We start from the raw sequence: 19,590 nt of genomic DNA, 5'->3' as shown, positions 1-19,590 counted from the left end.
ATTCATCTGTAGCTGCGGTTTTGTTTTTGCTGCTGTTTACCTATTATTTACTTATCCATGCTACTTAACTATGGGATCTGCCTGTCTTGCTCACAAGACAAAGCTTTTCACGGTGCCTCGGTACACGTGACAATAAATTCAATTCAAGTTCAATTCAATTCAACTCAATTCAGAGCTGATGTTTGCACATTGGAAATTTTTGCAATGGAGAAAATTCCTAGATGATTTGTTTAATTTGTGTTCTTCCTTTTTAAATGGCATCATTTGCAATGCTGTTGTATTGTTGTGCTTGTGCAGAAATTCTGCTGCAGTCCTCAAAGTCCCCAGACAGTGGCAGCCACCTAGAATCTGTGTTTAAAAAAAACACTGCAATCTAACGTAAAGGCTTTTACAGTTTGAGTCACTTCAGTTAAATGACAACTTGGCACCTTCAATAGATTTACTGCTGTTAAATTAATGTATTAGCAATAAGTTCCTGTTATTGTCTTTTCTTAACAGTAAAAAAATTAAAAGCCAAATGAAGGATGCTGTAAAGAACTGATGGTGCAGGGGATCTAGTTTCATATCTATGGTGGTACTTGAATGTTTTCTTCAATGCAGTATCTAATTTTGGAATTTAGTTTCCTCCAATATTGATTACTCTTGACTGAATGGTTACTTTTCATTAAAAGTGAGTTCAAATGTGTTTAATGTACTTTCTGTACACAATCACTTTTGGCTTTGTGATACAAGCAGTATAACTAAGCCAAGACAAGCACATGTGTTGTTAAATGAATGTTCAAGGAGAAAGGATGCATTAATTCTTTAACTTGACATTAACTTTCAAGTTTGCTTCCCTTTACTACAGTCTTTCACAAGTAAATTAACATGCAATATTTACTTGCTACCGAAATGCACGATTGGAAATAAATGACTAGTATATTATGCAGTAGGTCTACAGTAATGAGAATCACCAGGATTTTCAAAGTAACATTCAGGCTTTAAAGGAATCAATGCACCAAAATCTACTTTCCAAAATCTACATTTTATATGGCACCAATTGAACAATCAAACGTATTTTTAAAGAATACACACAGAATGTGCTGGAGAAACACAACATATTGAATTGGAATTGTCAAGATTAGTCAAATTGGGCTAGAAACATTAATTCTGTTTCTGTCTCCACAGATGTAGCCAGATCTGTAGTTTCTCCAGCATTTTCTGTTTCTCTTTCAGATTTCCAGCATTTGCAGATTTTATGTAATTTATTTATTCCCGCCTAAAATATTTGGATGATGAACTTGAAGTATTATATATTTCTTATTTTTAATATTTCTGTAACAATGCATGCATCCTTCAAATTTGCTTTTTTCATTGTATTCCCATCCTTGCTCTGCCCACTTAGCTACATCCCTGAAATTAACACAATTCTGAAAATTAAATAAGGATGGAGAAAGTAAAATACTGGAAATGCGCAGCTGTTTGTCAGCATTAATCGGGAAAAAGAACAGGTTAAATCTTGGATCCAGAACCTTAATCAGAACAGGAACAAAAGAGTCCCCACACGAACCGTTAACCTATTTTTCTTCACAATCTGAGAAACTGCCTTGCATTTTCAGAAATATTCAGTCACTATTTATCACTAGAACTTCAAGTTGATAAAATCTCTAAATGCCTTTGTAAAAATTGTTTAAATGTCTCTTTTAATCTTGGCTGACAAAAGCAGTGTAGTGTCACGTTAATTTTCATCAGACAGCGTCAAGAAAAAACTCCCAAAGAAAACAAAATTCCAAGATTAAATTTGGTGGAAGGCAGCTGTACAGGAAACCAGGCGGTACAGGGGTTAATGACTTCTCCCTTCAAACATGCAGGAAATCCGGCACTACAAGGGTTAATCACTTCCACCTCAAACTTGGCAGAATCCCAACGCTCTCAAAGTATTTGTTTGACTGTTTTGTTACAATAACCTCTGGTTTACCATTAAGGACAGGCTGGTAGTTTTACAACGTTACAGCTCAAAATGTGGGTGGGAGAGAAATTAGCCCCTCCTGTACGACCGACGGAGTGCTGAGGTATTAGACGTAAGCCACATGATCAGCTGAGCTCTTATCCATTTAAAACAGAGCTTCCCACAAAGACACCCAGCTACTGAGAACTGAACAGCCATTCAGCGGGCGCACACATACACACGCCTCCCTTCAGAGCGACTGATCACTCTATAGCAACTGCAAGTTCGCACTGTAGGCACAGCGCAAAGAATATGAACGTCAAGTTCCACATACTCGTCCTCTTGGTCCTCTTTGTCTCTCTGACTCTTGTATCGGGAGGTAAGTCATTTATTGAATGCTTCAAGAATATATATTTTTTTGCTGTAGATAGTGAAGTAAAAAAGTTAATCAGTGACATATTTTATCAATGAGGAATTTATGGAAGAACACCTGTTAGTAATTATATGAATAATATAAGAAGAAGAATTGAGAAAGTTAATTGTAAATAGGAATTATCACATAATTGCTGATTAATGCATAGCATTAAAATCCAGGTCATTTTTCATGGATATTAACTCTGCATGCAAGTCCAAAGCTTACCTTATAAATGGATGTCAAAATTATTTTCTGTAAATAACAAATATTGGACTTGAGATTTTAAAAATCTCATGTTAAATATTTGTGCTTTTTTTTACTATGCTGTTTGATTTGAGCTACATTCAAACCATTGAGCTGCCTTTCTGCTTCATGCTGTGGAACGTGCTCTGTGGGGTGATAGTGACCATTCCAATTTGATTTTAAAAATGAGACCTGCTTTGTATAATTTATAAATATCAAAATATTGTTTGAGAGTCATTGACATATACAGCATGGAAACAGATCCTTTGGTCCAACTTGTCCAGGCCAACCTGATATCTGAAATTAATCTAGTCCCAATAATGAGCATTTGGTCCATATCGCTTCAAACCCCTTCCTATTCATATACCCATCCAGATGCCTTTTAAATGTTGCAATTGTACCAGCCTCAACTATTGTATCTGGCAACTCATTCCATACGCACACAAAATCCTCTGTGTGCAAAAAGTTGCCCCTAGGCGCCATCTAAATCTTGCCCTTCTCACCTTTAAACCTATGCCCCCACCCTCAGGAAAATACCTTCACTATTAATCCTATTGATGCCCTTCATGACTTTATAAACGTCTATAAGGTCACCCTTTAGCCTCCAATGCTCCAGGGAAAACAGCCCCAGCCTATTCAGCCCCTCTCTATAGCTTAAATTCTCCAACCAAGGCAACATCTTTGTAAATCTTTTGTGAGCTCTTTCAAGTTTCACAACATCCTTCCTATAGGGAGAACAGAATTGCACACAGCATTCCAAAAATTGGCCTAACCAATGCCCTGTACAGCCATAACATGACTTCCCAACTCCTATAATCAATGTTCTGACCAATAAAGGCAAGCATACCAAATGCCATCTTCACTATCCTATTTACCTGCGATTCCACTTTCTACGAACTATGAACCTGAACTCCAAGGTCTCTTTGTTTGGTAGCATTGCCCAGGACCTTACCATTAAGTAATCCTGTCCTGATTTGCCTTTCCAAAATGCAGCACCCCACATTTATCTAAATTAAACTACATCTGCCACTCTCAGTCCATTGGCCCATTTGATCAAGATCACATTGTACTCTGACATAACATTCTTTGCTGACCACTACACCTCCATATACCTCCTATGTTCACATCCAAGCCATTTATATAAATGATGAAAGATAATGGACCAGCACTGATCCTTGTGACACACCACTGGTCACAGGCTTCCAGCCTGAAAAGCAACCCTCCAATACCACCCCCTGTCTCCTATTTTTGAGCCAGTTCTGTATCTAAATGGCTAGTTCTCTCTGTATTCCATATGATCTAACCTTGCTAATCAGTCTACCATGAGGAACCTTGTTAAATGCTTTACTAAAGTCCATATAGATCACATCCACTGCTCTGCCCTCCTCAATCCTCTTTGTTACTTCGAAAGACTCAATCAAGTTAGTGAGACACCAATTTCTCACTCTCAAAGTCATGTTGTCTATCCTCAATCAATCCTTAACTTTCTAAATATATGTAAATCCTCTCCCTCAGGATTCCCTGCAACAACTTGCCCACGACTGATGTCAGGTCTTTAATTCCATGGCTTTTCCTTACCACCTTTCTTAAATAGTTGCTCCACGTTCACCAACCTCCAGTCTTCCGGCGTCTCACCTGTGGCTATCAATGATTCAAATATCTCAGCAAGGGGCCCAGGAATCACTTCTCTAGCTTTCCACAGTGTACACCTGATCAGTTCCCAGTGATTTCTCCATCTTGATGTATTTTAATATGCCCATCATTTCCTCCTCTGTAATATGGACATTTTACAAGATTTTGCTATTTATTTTCCCATGTTCTGTATTTTCCATGTATTTCTTCACAGTAAACACTAATGCAAAATACTTTTAGTATCTTCTCCCATCTCATCCAGTTCCACATATAAACAGCCTTGCTGATCGTGAAGGGACCCTATTTTCTCCTAGTTACCCTTTTGTCTTTAATGTATTTATAAAAGGTCCTTTGGATTCTCCTTAACCTTATTTGCCAAAGTTATATCATGTCCCCTTTTTTGCCCTCCTGATTTCCATCTTAAGTATACTCGTCCTGCCTTTACACTCTAAAGATTGAGTGAATATCTGCTGTTTATACCTGGCATATGCTTCCTTCGCTTTCTTAACAAAAACCTCAAATTCTCTAGTCATCCAGCATTCCCTACACCTACCAGCCTTGCCTTTCACCCTAACAGAACATATTGTTTCTGGACACTCGTTATCTCATTCTTGAAGGCTTCCTATTTTCCAACCGTCCCTTTATTGGCTAACATCCACTCCCAATCAACGTTTGAAAGATTTTAACTGTAACATCTCTCATCTTTAGTTTTAATGCTGGCAGTAACTTTTAAGAAATTTAAGTCTGGTTTTGGAGGGATAAATCATCCAATGTTTGGCCTTGAAAATAAATCATTTTTGGTTTCACCTGACATTCACTGGCCAGGGAATCTCAACTGGCTGTCAATTGTCACATGAATGTTGCTTTTGCAGAACATAGTAATATTATCCTTTATGTCCCCAATGTAATATTGGTTCTGATAAAAGCCAAATATGCAAAGAAATGATCAGAATTGTATCATAAACAAAACAAGATTTTTGTCAGTTAGTTATTCATTTGGGTAAGAGGAGAAAAATAGAATAAGAAGTGAGCTCCACTTCTTCCACTGACACAATGGGACAAATACCTTCTTCTATGCTGAAGTTTCCATAGAGTGTAGCACGGTATAAGTCATTATATTTCCCAGTAGCATGGTTAATTGCTATTCTGCCATTCAGGGCAGATGTTTACTTTGTTTTTTAAAAATATTCAAATGGGATCACTTCCATTACCAGTGAGCCTGCATGGGAAATTTTCTTGGAGTTTATAAGGCTGCCTCTGGGTCTGCTCACTAACCAAGGATAGTGAGCAGTTTGCTGAGGTCCCTGGCTCCATCAGAAGGTCTGCAGTGGTGGAAGAATGGCAGCCCTGGTTTCTGAGGTGAATGCTGTCCCTGCAGCACAGGAAATAGAAGGATGCTTCCACCTTGCAATTTCAAACTTTTCATAACACTGATCACAGCCAGCAGGCCATTCCTATAAACCTATTTGCAATCTGCTATAGCCTGCTGATTTTTGCTTCGGGGGGAGCTGGGAATGAGCATAAGAGCAGGAGATGGGGGGAAAAGGAAACATTACTGTGGTTAGGCGGTAGTGTGGGGGGTAAAACAAAAAAAAGACATCCTGAGACTCCAAGCTGCCTCTGAGGGAGCTGGATCAATGGTGAAAGTGATCTCCATTTTACGTTAAGGAGGGGGACTGAACTCTGAACTGCCTGGGCCATACAGTCAATGTGCTATTATTGCTGTTGGGTTTCCGACTTAAAATAAAAAAGAGCAGGAGACACTACAGTATCCCCGGTCATGTTGCTGAAAAACTGCCTGGAGCAGCTTCTGGCTTGGGGAAGGTCCATGCGGGTGGTACCATCAGTATCTTGTGACAGATTAGATTAGATTAGATTAGATTACTTACAGTGTGGAAACAGGCCCTTCGGCTCAACAAGTCCACACCGCCCTGCCGAAGCGCAACCCACCCATACCCCTACATTTACCCCTTACCTAACACTACAGGCAATTTAGCATGGCCAATTCACCTGACCTGCACATCTTTGGACTGTGGGAGGAAACCGGAGCACCCGGAGGAAACCCACACAGACACTGGGAGAACGTGCAAACTCCACACAGTCAGTCGCCTGAGGCGGGAATTGAACCCGGGTCTCTAGCGCTGTGAGGCAGCAGTGCTAACCACTGTGCCACCGTGCCGCCCACTCCAGTAAGTCTCCAGTAAGTCCACAAGTGAGCAGTTAATTATTCAAATTGGTACCTAAAGGGTGGACATCCTTTGTCAATGATGACCATTCTTGGGTAGAGGTTGCCCACTGGCCTGATGTCAGGATATCTGAAATTCCTTTTTGGATCCACCTTCAGACATCCCTCATGAAGCCAGGGCTTTGCTCACAGAGCATTACCTTCAAAACCAGCCTCCTTCCTGATAGCTTTATTGACCAGCTTCTCGGGTTGTTCTAGCTTTTTCATGAGTGGGCTGTTAAATAAAACACTCATCAAGAAGGAAAGGATAAATTTTCTTCACACCACTTTTTATGATTTACATTAAAAGGGGTTAAATTCTTGCTAATGAGCAAGAGGCATCAGCCAGTGTACTTTGTTTTTTCAAATGAATCACATTTATAGTTAAGTTTAATGTTGGATTCTGGTTTCTGACTTTTATACTGAGTTTAATCAAGAACTTCAACAAATGCATGATTACATTTACCAATGATGAGTAGGAAAAGAAACGCTCAAAGTCAATTTTGAGCCAATTTTATTTTTTGATTATTTTTACAAATAACTATACTTTTTAAAATATATATATATTTTGTCTGAGTACCTTTTGTACAAAGTCACAATTGAGTACAATTACTCAGGAAAATGTTAGTCATATGAAGATATCTCAGTCAAATGTAAATGCTAGGTTATGCCAGTGTACGATGAGAAACTGAGTTAATTTAATCAAGTACTGTATTTTTAATCAGAATAGTTTCACAAAATTTAATGCTGGTCATGTTGTCATATCATGAATCGATGTTTCACAAGTCTGGACTCTTCGCTTGTTTTGGGAAGCTCTTGGCATTGCTGGCAATGAGTGCCTGAACTTGCTGTAATAGGAACAGTTTTGCTTTCTAATGCTGTAAAACTAAGTAATATCACGTGGTATCAGTTCTTTTTAGATTAGTTCCACAACTAAACTTTTTATAAAATAATCTGAAATTAAAAAGCAATTGGATGAGGAGATGTGAAGAACCCTTAAGTTAGAAACAAGGAATGTTACTTCAGTCACAGTGCAGAAGGCCAACATGTATCATTTATAAGGGAGTGCTATGGTGCAGTGAGATCTAATTTAATGTCTTGAACTTTCCTACTAAATTCTTCAATTTCCCTCCAATTAACTCTTGTATGTTATGAACCTCAACAACATCAACAAATTTGTCAAAGAATTAAAGATATACTGGTATGTAGCTAATATTTCTCTCTTTTATTCCGAGATAGTGGCACAATTAAAATTGTTAACTTTTGAATGTATAGTGAACAAAGTGTGATAAGTACTGACAGACTTAGTACTAGTCTGAATCAAAATGGGCAGTAAGCCTAGTGCAGTAAGTAGTTATGAATGAATCGAGACGCAATATAGTAAATAAAGAGGGATGTGTAGAGTTAACGAATTGAATGAATGTGATTCCGTTTAAGTGGGTCAATCGGAACATGTTTCCTTTGTAAGAGGTTTATAATGCAATGTAATATGGTTGACTTATACACAAGATGTATGGAAAATACAAGACTTTTTGGCCAAAAGTAAGAGATTGATCACAAATATAAGTCAATCTATACACAAGTATATATGGGATATGAAGCACTTCATTAGGTTTGAACAAAATGCAATGGTTTGGTACCACAAATGTGAAATGAGAGCCCATCATTTATTGTTCACACCGTTAGTCTGATTTATTGTTGTCACATGTACTGAGATATAGTGAAAAGTGTTGTATTGCGTACTAACCAGAAAAATCATACCTTGTTTCAGTGCATTAGGGTAATAGAACAAAATGCAGAAAAAAAGTGTTATGGGTGTAGAGAAAGATCCCCTCAAATATGAAAGGTATATAAGTCTTGACAGCCAGAAGAAGCTGTTCTTTTAAACCAGGAATGCATTGAGTCAATAGTAACCAATTTTGCTACAAGTATCTGATCTTGGTGACTACATTTATGCAGAAACCATCACCTAGATGCTAGCCGAATCAATCTGATTGTAATTTATTTGGAAGTTTGACTATCAGAAGCATTTTTTAATGGAAATTTAGAGTGCGTTTGAAATTGATCTGTGGCCAGTTCAGAACACTGGTCAATCAGAAACAAAACTTTATTGATAAAGTATTCCACAGGTGGTGGTCTTGTTCTTAATGAAGTTAAATAACAACAGTAACTAGAAAATTGGGTGCGACAACTGAAAGATTGAGGTAGTAGTTGTGAGGATGTAATTGGGTTCAGCAATTATGAGTTTGTAGTCAAAGAGCCTGCAATGAACATTCAGGATTAATTGGACTGAAATGTACCCAACACTGTTGGGAAGATGTTCCTCCTTTACAAATCTTTGCTACAGCCAGTACTTCAATTCCAGATATCCAATTTCAAAGACACACAGAACCACCAATAGAATCAATAGCCCTCAAAGGAAGTTTTTTTTAATCAGGAAAACCTATGATAAGGTTATATGCAACATCTGTGTCTCCTGCATCCTGTTGGTAGTCTAATGGTGAAAGAGTTCATTACAGTGAAATAATGCAATACTGTTACAGGAAGGGATAAGCCTGGAACAAATGCTGGAGAACAAGACTAGGGAGATGGTGGAACTGAAGGAAATCACTGTTAGTAAGGAAATGGTGTTGGGGAAATTGATGGAAGTAAAGGCTGTTAAATCCTCAGGGCCCAATTAACTAACTATATCCAGAGTACTTGAGTAGTTTCAGAAATAATGGCTGGTCATCTTTCAAGATCGATTAAACTCTGGAACAGTTTCTATGGATTAGAGGGTAAGTAATCTAACTCCACTACCTTTCTATTTTTTAAAAAAGTGGGGATAAAATGGAGAATTAAATGCTGGTTAGCCCTACATCACTGGCTCAGTGGTTAGCACTGTAGTCTCTCTGTGCCAGGGACCTGAGTTTGATTCTACTGTTGTGAATGTTTGTTTGTGTAGAGTTTGCACATTGTCCCCATGTCTGTGTGGGGTTTCCTCTGAACACTCTGGTTTACTCCCACAGTCCACAGGTTAGGTGGATTAGCTGTGCTAAATTGCCCATAGTGTGCTGGCTAGGTGGATTAAGTTTGGGAACTGCAGGGTTCCCAGCTTAGGCTAGGGGGGTGGGTCTGGGTGAGCTTCTCTCTCAGGGGTGGTGTGAACTTGATGGGCTGAATAGCATGCTTCCACATTTGGAATTCCATGATTCTATTCTATCAGTAGTAGTGGGGAAATTATTAGAGTACTTGGAAAACAGCGATAGGATCACAGTCAGCATGGATTTACGAAAGGGAATCCTGCTTGACAAATCTACTGGACATTTTTTCAAATGTAAGTAGGATAGTTGATAAGTAATGTTTACTTGGACTTTCAGAAGGCTTTTGGTAAGAGCCCAGATAAGAGATCAGTGTGTAAAATTAAAGCACATGGATTGGGGTAATGTACTTACTTGGATAAACAACTGGTTGACAGACTGAAAACAGTAGAAATAAACAGTTCTTTTTCTGAGTGGCAGACAGTGATCTTTGTAGGACCAGAAGCATCAGAATTTATACCCCAGCTATTCACAAAATGTATTAATGACTTTGAGGGAACTAAATCTGGTATTGCCAAGTTTACAGATGACACCAAACTGGGTGGAAGGGGGAACTGTGAGGAGGATGAAGAGATGCTTCAGTGTAATTTGGATAAGGTGAGTAAATGGATAGATGAAGTATAATGTGGATAGATGCAAGGTTATCCACTTTAGCGAAAACCAGAAGGCAGCTTATTATTTGAATGGTGGTAAGTTGGGAAAGGGGCAAGTGCATCAAGACCTAGGTGTCCTTGTACACCAGTCACTGAAACTAAGCATATAGTTGCAGCAGGCAGTGAATAAGGGAATGGGGGCAGCACGGTGGCACAGTGGTTAGCACTGCTGCCTCACAGCGCCAGAGACCCGGATTCAATTCCCGCCTCAGGCGACTGACTGTGTGGAGTTTGCACATTCTCCCCGTGCCTGCGTGGGTTTCCTCCGGGTGCTCCGGTTTCCTCCCACAGTCCAAAGATGTGCAGGTCAGGTGAATTGGCCATGCTAAATTGCCTGTAGTGTTAGGTAAGGGGTAGATGTAGGGATATGGGTGGGTTGCGCTTCGGTGGGGCAGTGTGGACTTGTTGGGCCGAAGGGCCTGTTTCCACACTGTAAGTAATCTAATCTAATTTAGTACTTTAGCTTTCTAGCAAAATAAACCCAGCATACCTTGCTGCTATTGCATAGGGCTGTGGTGAGACAACATCTGGAGTATTGTGTGCAGTTTTGGTCCCCTTACCTAAAGGAGGATGTTTCGGCAACAAATGTTGCCAGGCTGATTCTGTGTATGGCAGGACCAAGGTATGAACAGACACTGGATTGGTTGGATTATATTCGGTGAAGTTGAGAAGAATTGTAGAGGGGGAAGAGTATCTCTTAGAAATTTCTAAAATTCTAATAGACACCATAGAATAAAAGCAGGAAAGATGTTCTCTGTGACCAGGAAGTCCAGAACCAGGGGTCACCGATTAAGGATACCAGATAGACCATTTAGGACAGAGATTAGGTGAAACTTCTTCATCTAGAGCGTAGTGAGCCTGTGGAATTTGCTGATAGTGGTTGAGGCCAACACATTGAATGCTTTAAGGAGTTAGTTCTTGAGGCTAAAAGGAGTCAAAACATATGGGGAGAAAGCCAGAACAGGGTGTTGAGTTGGATAATTATCCAAGATTCTATTGAATGGTTGTGGGATCAGTTTGAAAGACTGATTGGCCTACACCTGTTCCTTTTTTCTATGTTTCTAAATAGTCATTACACAGTACAGTAGTTGGGTGGGATACGCTATGTTGAATGATATATTTGTCTGAGCTCAGGCAAATATATGTCTAGATAATATTAAGCCCCCACTGCTCATCATATCCCAGCCAATGGCCCCTTGGGTAGAATATGGCAGCTTGATAGGGACTGGAAGTAATTTTTGGATGCAAGGAAGCAATAATCTGGACCAAACAAAAGATTAACAATACCCTGATAAGTTACAGCAAGAGGGCTTCACAAACATTGTGCATTTAGAAAAATAAGGAGCCTGGGCCAGGATGGCCTAAACATCTTGATTGCTAAACCACACAAGGAAAGTAAAATAACCTTGCCAGTTCTTCCACCCTAGGATATTGGAGCTTCCTATTCACCAGGTGAGAAAGCTACAACACCGTTCCTGATCAGATCATCAGTTACAATAGTAGTCAGTGCTCTCTGACATCAGCGGACACCAGTCTCCTATTTGGAGAAGGAACTGGCCAACTCCAAGTGGCCACCTCTGGACAGAAAAGCTGGATAAATTAGAAAAAAGTGGGAATGGAGGTGATTCAAGCTTTGGGCACACTTTCGACCTACGTGATCAGTTTCTGCCAAGTAGATAAGAATAAAATTATTCCAAAAAGTTTTCAAGTTACCAAATTATTCAAATCATTGTGGGGAATGTCTAGTCAAAGAAACTGTGAGGACTGAAAGCTGGTACGTGAGGCTCTGAGTGGCTGACTCATGTCACATGTCCAAACCAAATGGAGCAAGGCAATAAACATTAATGAGTACATGCTTGATCTGGCAGTTCATTCCATATATGAACCACCCTCTGTGTGGAAAAAGTTGTCCCTCCTGCCCCTTTTTTTTTTTAAAATCTTTCTCCTCTCACCTTAAAAAATATGTCCTCCAGTTTTGAACTCATCCTGCCTACAGAAAAGATCTTTGCTTTCCAACTTACCTATACACCTTATGATTTTTTTCTGAGGTCCCCCCTCAACTTCTTACCCTCTATTCAAAATAATACCAAACTATCCAGCATCATCTTAACTCAAACCCTCCAGTCCCAGGAACAACCTGGTAAATCTTTTCTGAACTCTCTCCACTTTAATAGTATCCTTCCTATGACAGAGTGACCAGAACTGGTGAAACCTCTTCTGGAGTACTGTGTACAATGTCCTGTACAACCTGGACTCCTATACTCAATGTTCTGAACAATGAAGGCATGTGTAGTAAATACCTTCTTAATCATCCTGTCTCCCTGTGATGCAACTTTCAATGAATGATGTACCTTAGTCCCTAGGTCTCTGTTCAATGACACTACCTAGGAGTTCCGCGGGGATCGGTGTTGGGTCAACTTTTGTTTGTAATTTTATATAAAACAATTTGGATAAGAATTCAGGAGGCAACATTAGTAAGTTTGCAAATGACACTGAATTTAGTGTTATAGTGGAGAGTGAAGAAGGCTATCTAACGTTACAAAGGGATCTTAATCAATTGGACCAATGGGCTGAAGAGTAGCAGATGGAGTTTAATTTGAATAAGTATCAGTATTGCATTTTGGTAAAAACAAAATTGGGTGGGACTTGTACAATTAATAGTAGAACCTTGGGTAATGGTGTCTTTAAACATTTTAGGGGAGGGATTTCCCTCTTTTGTTTTGTACAGCTCACCCCATGACCACTGAACAGATGGCGTTCCTGTACTAATGGATACTATTATAATATTGGCCTGCTTTGCTACTTTACAATGTGAAAATAACCAAAGAATGCATCTGTGTCCCTTTAAATGAATAAAAGGCAAATATTACAACTCCTGAGGACTGTTATTTTTACTGGACTGCACTTAAACAGCAGTATTTTATAATGTTTATTTATTAATACTCTGAACTACAAATAGAAAAATTGAAGAACTGAAATGATGATAAATAATTATTAATTTATAGTCTCTCTCTCTCTCTCTTATGCATAAATGTTCCCACAGCCTTCCAAGGATTATGCACATATTTGAAGCACTTTCTTTAACCACGTAGTCATTGTTTTTACTTTTGTTTTTAAAAAGTCTTTCTTTGTAATGGATGCAAGTCTATCATTACCTGAATTGTTGACAGAACTTTTTTTTTCTCATTCATAGACCTTTTAACTGAAAATTGTCATTTTTAAAAATTATTTTCTGTGGGATGTGGGTGTCACTGGCTGGCCAGCATTTATTGGCTGTCCCTTGTTGACCTTGAGAAGGTGATGAGCTGACTTCTTGAACCACTGCAATCCACCTGCTGAGCCTTGACCCACAATGCCCTTGGGGAGGGAATCCATAGTTTGATTGTGCAGCAGCCTAGTTTTTGTCAGAGTGGCAAATTTGCTGATCCTGATTTTTATCTTGGTGTATCCTGGGACAGCATGGTTGCTGAAGTGTCAGAAAATTAAGACATTGCACGTGAGGATCTTTTTCTTGGAGTTGGTCAGACTACATTGCAGTGGAGTTTATAAACTGGATTGTAATTTCAGAATGTGGTTATCCAGATACCATACAGTCCAAGACACAGGTTCTTTCTTTCTTAATCTAAGCCTATCTATGGGGACAAAAGGATGAAATAGGCTCTGAAGTCAAGAGAACTTTGAATTACTGGAAATATCTATATGGTACATGAGCTACTAAACACTGAAAGCATAGTATCCTGAACCCTACTGTTGCATTGAGAGATAAAGTGTGAGCAATGTGTAGATTATGAAAAGGATCAGGGGAGATGGTGAGAAATATGATAGTCCAAAAAATAGCTTTATTGTTTTTACAGGCTTGACTAGAAATCTACCGTAGTGTGGTGTATTTCTACTAGTAGGACGAACGATATCAAGGAATAGGGGAAGAATCCCTGTGAAGGATCTCTTAGATTGACCAAGGTTTGTAATCATGTAGAGGGAATCTAAGAAGCTAGACATTAAATTGATAAGACCTTGGATGGTGCTGACAAATTTGCTTCCATTGGCCCATATTGGAAAGGTTAAGGAGAGGAAGGTCGATAAGATCTGACTACACTAAACCCGTTTTTCCAGATTTTGGCTTCTAGCCTTGATGGCTACAGCAATGCAAGCAAATTTAGAAATACTGCTTAAATCATATGAGAGTTTCTGATGCAAACATACTTTGGACAGAGTTCCAAACTCCCACCACTCATGGGGGGGTGGGGAAGAATTCTCCTTTAACTGCCCTTTTAGCATTCTACCTCTTAGCTTAAATCTATACCACTTGGTTATTGACCACTTTACTAATAGAAAAAGCGCCTTTGTATCCACCACATGATCTTAAACCCCTCTATTAGGTTCCTCATCAACCTTCGCTACTTCAAGGAAAACAACACCAGCATATTGTATCTTTCCTCATAGTTTGGACTCTTCAGCCCAAGCAGCACTCTAGTGAATCTTCTCTGCACCCTGTCTAGTGCATCACATCCTTCCTATAATCTGGTGACCATAACTGCCTAACCAGCATTTTATACAGTTCCAGTGTAGCCTCTTTGCTATGTATTGTGTCTCGGCTAACAAAGGTGAAGTATATGCCAATTTTAAACACCACCTTATCTACCTGCCCTGCTACCTCGGGGATTTATGAATGCAGACAACCAAGTCATTCTGATCTTCAGTACTTTCCAGGGCCCTACCATTTTATACTGTAATCCCTTGTCTAGTTAGCCCTCCCCTTGAGGTGCATTGCTTCACACTTTTTTTTTCCAGGTTGCGTTCCAGTTGTTGCCATTCTGCCCAGTTGACTAATCCATTGATATCCTCCTGCAGTAGTGTGAATCTGTTATGAGGAGTTTAAATTTCTTAGGCAATTATCACATGTAGTCAGGACATCTAATGGAACCTGATGTACAACAGTGACAAGCATTTGTCACTGCTGTTGACATCAGAAGATCTAGCTCAATAATATATTTAGCGGAATATGAATTACTAGCTACAACAGAAATGTCCAAAGCTTACATCATTTAAATATTATAATGTTAATATTCATAGTTACAACATTATCAAGTGTGTTACTATAAAAAGACATTTTTGAAAGCTTTTCATCTCACCCTCAACAGGACATTTCACAAGACTACATTCAAGGGGAAAATCAACATTCATGCAGCATGAAAGGAAATTGCTAATTGGTTGGCAAGTGGACCCTGATGGAGGTGTTGCCATGGAGAATGTACTTATATTGTTACTGATTGACAGTTGGGCTCTGTTAAATTTTTAAACCAAGGCAGGTTACCTCCAGTCAAGGCATTGCCCTGAGAAATGAATTAGTGAATGTTGTCTCATACAAAAACAGAAACCGCTGTGAAAACTCGGCAGGTCTGGCAGCATGTGTGTGAGATAGGTGGAACATCTTTTTTTGGCTTGACAGCAACTGCTTATTAGAGCTGCTTGTCATAGAGTCATAGTGATGTACAGCACGGAAACAGAGCCTTCAGTCCAACTAGTCCATGCCGACCAGTTATCCCAACCTAATCTAGTCCCATTTGCCAGCACTGGGCCCATATCTCTCTAAATCTTTCCTATTCGTATATACCCAACCAGATTCCTTTTAAATGTTGCAATTGTACCAGCCTTCACCACTACTTCTTCTGGCACCTCATTCCATACACCACCCTCTGCATGAAAACGTCGCCCCTGAAGTCCTTTTTTTTTTCATATATCTTTCTCCTCTCACCCTAAACCTATGACCTCTAGTTCTGGACTCCCCACCCCAGGGAAGAGACTGTCTATTTATCCTCTCCATGTCCCTCATGATTTTATAAACCTCTGAGGTCACCTCTCAACTTCCAACACTCCAGGGAAAACAGCCCCAGCGTATTCAGCCTCTCCCGATAGATCATATTCTTCAACCCTGGCAACATCCTCTTAAACCTTTTCTGAACCCTTTCAAGTTTCACAACATCATTCGATAGGAACGAGACCAAAATTGCATGCAATATTCCAAAACTGGCCTAACCAATATCCTGTACAGCCACAACATGACCTCCCAACTTGTATACTCAATGCTCTGCTCTGACCAATAAAGGAAAGTATACCAAACGCCACCTTTACTATCCTATCTACCTGCGACTCCACTTTCAAGGAGCTATGAACCTGCACTCCAAGGTCTTTGTTTAGCAACACTCCCTAGGACCTTATCATTAAATGTCTAAGTCCTGCTCTGATTTGCTTTCCCAAAATGCAGCACCTCACATTTATCTAAATTAAGTTCCACTTATGTTGCATAATTTTTTTCCCCCTCACTTTTTAATTTAACCTGTTCAGGCATAGTCATACATGTTACTACATAGCTCTGGAGCAAGCAGGACTGGAATCCATGCCTCCTGATCCAAGGTCAGGATACTACTACTGTGCCACAAGAGTCTCTTGTTGATGCATAGTAGTAGCATGAAATACCTTGCTTCACTTGTTACTCCAACATTTGGAATATCTTACTTTTTGAATGTAACCTTTTTTTTTCTAATCTGCTACGTTATTACATATCCCTGGAGCAGGTGGGACTTGAATGCAGGTCCCTCGGTTCAGGAGTAGGGATACTACCAATGCTCCACCAGCCTCCCTGTAGCTTATATGTTTTACATCTGCTTAGAAGGCAGGTCACCGGAATGGTGGAGAATTGAGGTCCTTAAGTGTCCATCGATCTCTCTCTTTGATTTAAAGACCTTACTTGTTGGTAAATCAAGGAAATCTCAAATGTGCATTCCTGCCAAGCACTAATTGGTCAGGTGATGAGAAGGGGGCAAATATCCCAATTATTTTCTCATTCTACCTCTCTTGCCACCCTCAGGGGGAAAAAAAACTTTCAACCCTTTAGAACCAATGTCAAAATGGAAAACGAAAATAAAGAGCTGAATTCTTTATTGGCTAAATCCAAGTTGCATTGAGATTTTTGGAAGACCTATTGATGCAAGGACTAGTGAGCTCTCTCCCATTCTTTACAAATTTGCCTTATTACCTACCCTAGAGTCCACCCCTCCAATTCAGATTATATGTAATGTTCACAAAAAAAAACCATCATTCACCGGATATGCTAGAACTCCCAAGCATCCTTTGCATTTGTGCCACCTTTTAAAAGCCCTTGGTGCAGTTGTATTGTCAGCCCAGAGCCGACCCATGGTTTCTGACATTTCCCTTTGATGTGGCAGAGAGACAAAATGGTACTCTGCATTGCAGGCAGGGTATGGGAAGAACTGCTAGAGTAGATGATCGAGAGGTGAGACTTCATCTTAAATCCTATCCCCACTGAGGACAAGCCGTGAAGGCGTGGTCAGAGGTTGCCACCTTGATTAAAGCTGTCAGCCATCTAGAGGGATACATAATGCCGTAAGCAGATTAAGTGGCAGTAATAACAGAGGCTGCCATAACTTGGCTGTGCCAGGACCCCATGAGTGAAAGCTGTTCCTCTTGACTTTTCCAAAGCCCACTAATAACCATGACAAATTTCATCCCTTTGGGTTTGCATGAAGTGCAAAGCAAAACAGAAATAACATCAGTCTGGTAACTTTGGTTGTGGGGGGAAAGCATTAAAAGGCAAGACAACACAAAGCAAAGCAGTGATGCCGTGAGCATCAAGGTAGGCTCAGTGAGTCAATGCTATTACAGCAAGTGAACAGCTCAGTTGTGGCCCAGTCACTGAGCACAATGTCCTTGCAGTAACATTACACTGATGTTGCCATTATAGCCTGAAGTGCAGAAGCATTCTGTAAGAGGAGCTGGATGAAGCATGAGTGTTATTAAAGACTGGTGTATATCAGATTCCAATGTCCATGGAGGTGGTGTGTTTGTGTCTGATATCCATGAAGCATTTCTAGCACTGTGGCACAGTGGTTAGCACTGCTGCCTCACAGCGCCAGAGACCCGGGTTCAATTCCCGCCTCAGGCGACTGACTGTGTGGAGTTTGCACGTTCTCCCCGTGTCTGCATGGGTTTCCTCTGGACTGTGGGAGGAAACCGGAGCACCCAAAGATGTGCAGGTCAGGTGAATTGGTCATGCTAAATTGCCCGTAGTATTAGGTAAGGGGTACATGTAGGGGTATGGGTGGGTTGCGCTTTGGCGGGGCGGTGTGGACTTGTTGGGCCGAAGGGCCTGTTTCCACACTGTAAGTAATCTAATCTAATCTAGCAGCAAGCTGAATCCACCTGGGACATGTTCTAGTTTCATGGTGAGTTTTCTCGACATTTAACTTGTTTGGTGCTTATAAAAGATAAGAAGCTGAATATGAATGAAGTGAGTTCAGCCATCAGTAAAGTGCTTAACATGTAATGATTCCCCTAACTGGCAACTCACCAAAGCCTAGAGAGAAACTTGCCTTAGAGTCATAGTCATAGAGATATACAGCATGGAAACAGACCCTTTGGTCCAACCAGATATCCCAACTCAATCTAGTCCCACCTGCCAGCACTCAGCCCATATCCCTCCAAACCCTTCCTATTCATATACCCATCCAAATGCCTCTTAAATGTTGCAATTGTACCAGCTTCCACCACATCCTCTGGCAACTAATCCCATACCCATACCACCCTCTGTGTGAAAAAGTTGCCCCTTGGGTCTCTTTTATATCTTTCCCCTCTCACCCTAAACCTAAGCCCTCTAGTTCTGGACTCCCCGACCCCAGGGAAAAGACTTTGCCTATTTGCCATATCCTACCCCTCATAATTTTGTAAACCTCTATAAGGTCACCCCTCAGCCTCTGCTCCAGGAAAACAGCTCCAGCCTGTTCAGCCTCTCCCTGTAGCTCTGATCCTCCAACTCTGGCAACATCCTTGTAAATCTTTTCTGAACCCTTTCAAGTTTCACAGCATCTTTCCGATAGGAAGGAGACCAGAATTGCACGCAATATTCCAACAGTGGCCTAACCAATGTCCTGTACAGCCACAACGTGACCTCCCAACTCCTGTACTCAATACTCTGACCAATAAAGGAAAGCATACCAAATGCCTTCTTCACTAAGCCTTGCTGCTTGTGAAAATTATAAAGCATGAAGAAGGATGCTCTTGGCATCAAGATGGGCTGAGCTGAACCTCTCATCTGATTCTACTCCCCATAACCTATGTTGCTCACATGGCGTTTGGCTTGAAGAGTGAACGATAAGAGTGTGGACTGAAAAAGAGACAAAGTTCAGTTGAGATAAGAGATCTGACCTAAATTAACTGGGCAGAAATGTTGTGAAATCTTCAAATATAATACACCTACTTTGCCTTCTGGCAATGTTTGTTTATCATGTAGATATTCATGGATAGACACACAGTATGATGAGGGCTAGTAATAACAGCATAAGTGAATCAATAAATAAAGGTTATGACCATCCAGTATGAAGAATGAAGCAAAACATGTG

General features: G+C 40.2%; 1 long non-coding RNA gene across 1 annotated transcript in view; it reads left to right on the top strand.

Annotated features, from left to right (window-relative positions):
• Positions 1–2,119: 2,119 nt before the first annotated feature.
• The window catches only part of LOC122557224 (uncharacterized), a 51,312-nt gene continuing 33,841 nt past the window's right edge, over positions 2,120–19,590 (top strand). Inside the window, exon 1 of the long non-coding RNA XR_006313774.2 lies at positions 2,120–2,306. This is a non-coding gene — a long non-coding RNA (uncharacterized LOC122557224). The remainder of the gene's footprint in view (positions 2,307–19,590) is intronic.

This window comes from Chiloscyllium plagiosum, unplaced genomic scaffold (assembly GCF_037043375.1).
Source record: "Chiloscyllium plagiosum isolate Xiang-an unplaced genomic scaffold, Cpla_swu_hap1 HiC_scaffold_11, whole genome shotgun sequence".
In the NCBI taxonomy this organism is placed as follows: Eukaryota; Metazoa; Chordata; class Chondrichthyes; order Orectolobiformes; family Hemiscylliidae; genus Chiloscyllium; species Chiloscyllium plagiosum.
The sequence above is the reverse complement of the archived record's forward strand: the minus strand, read 5'-3'. Positions and strand labels throughout refer to the sequence as shown.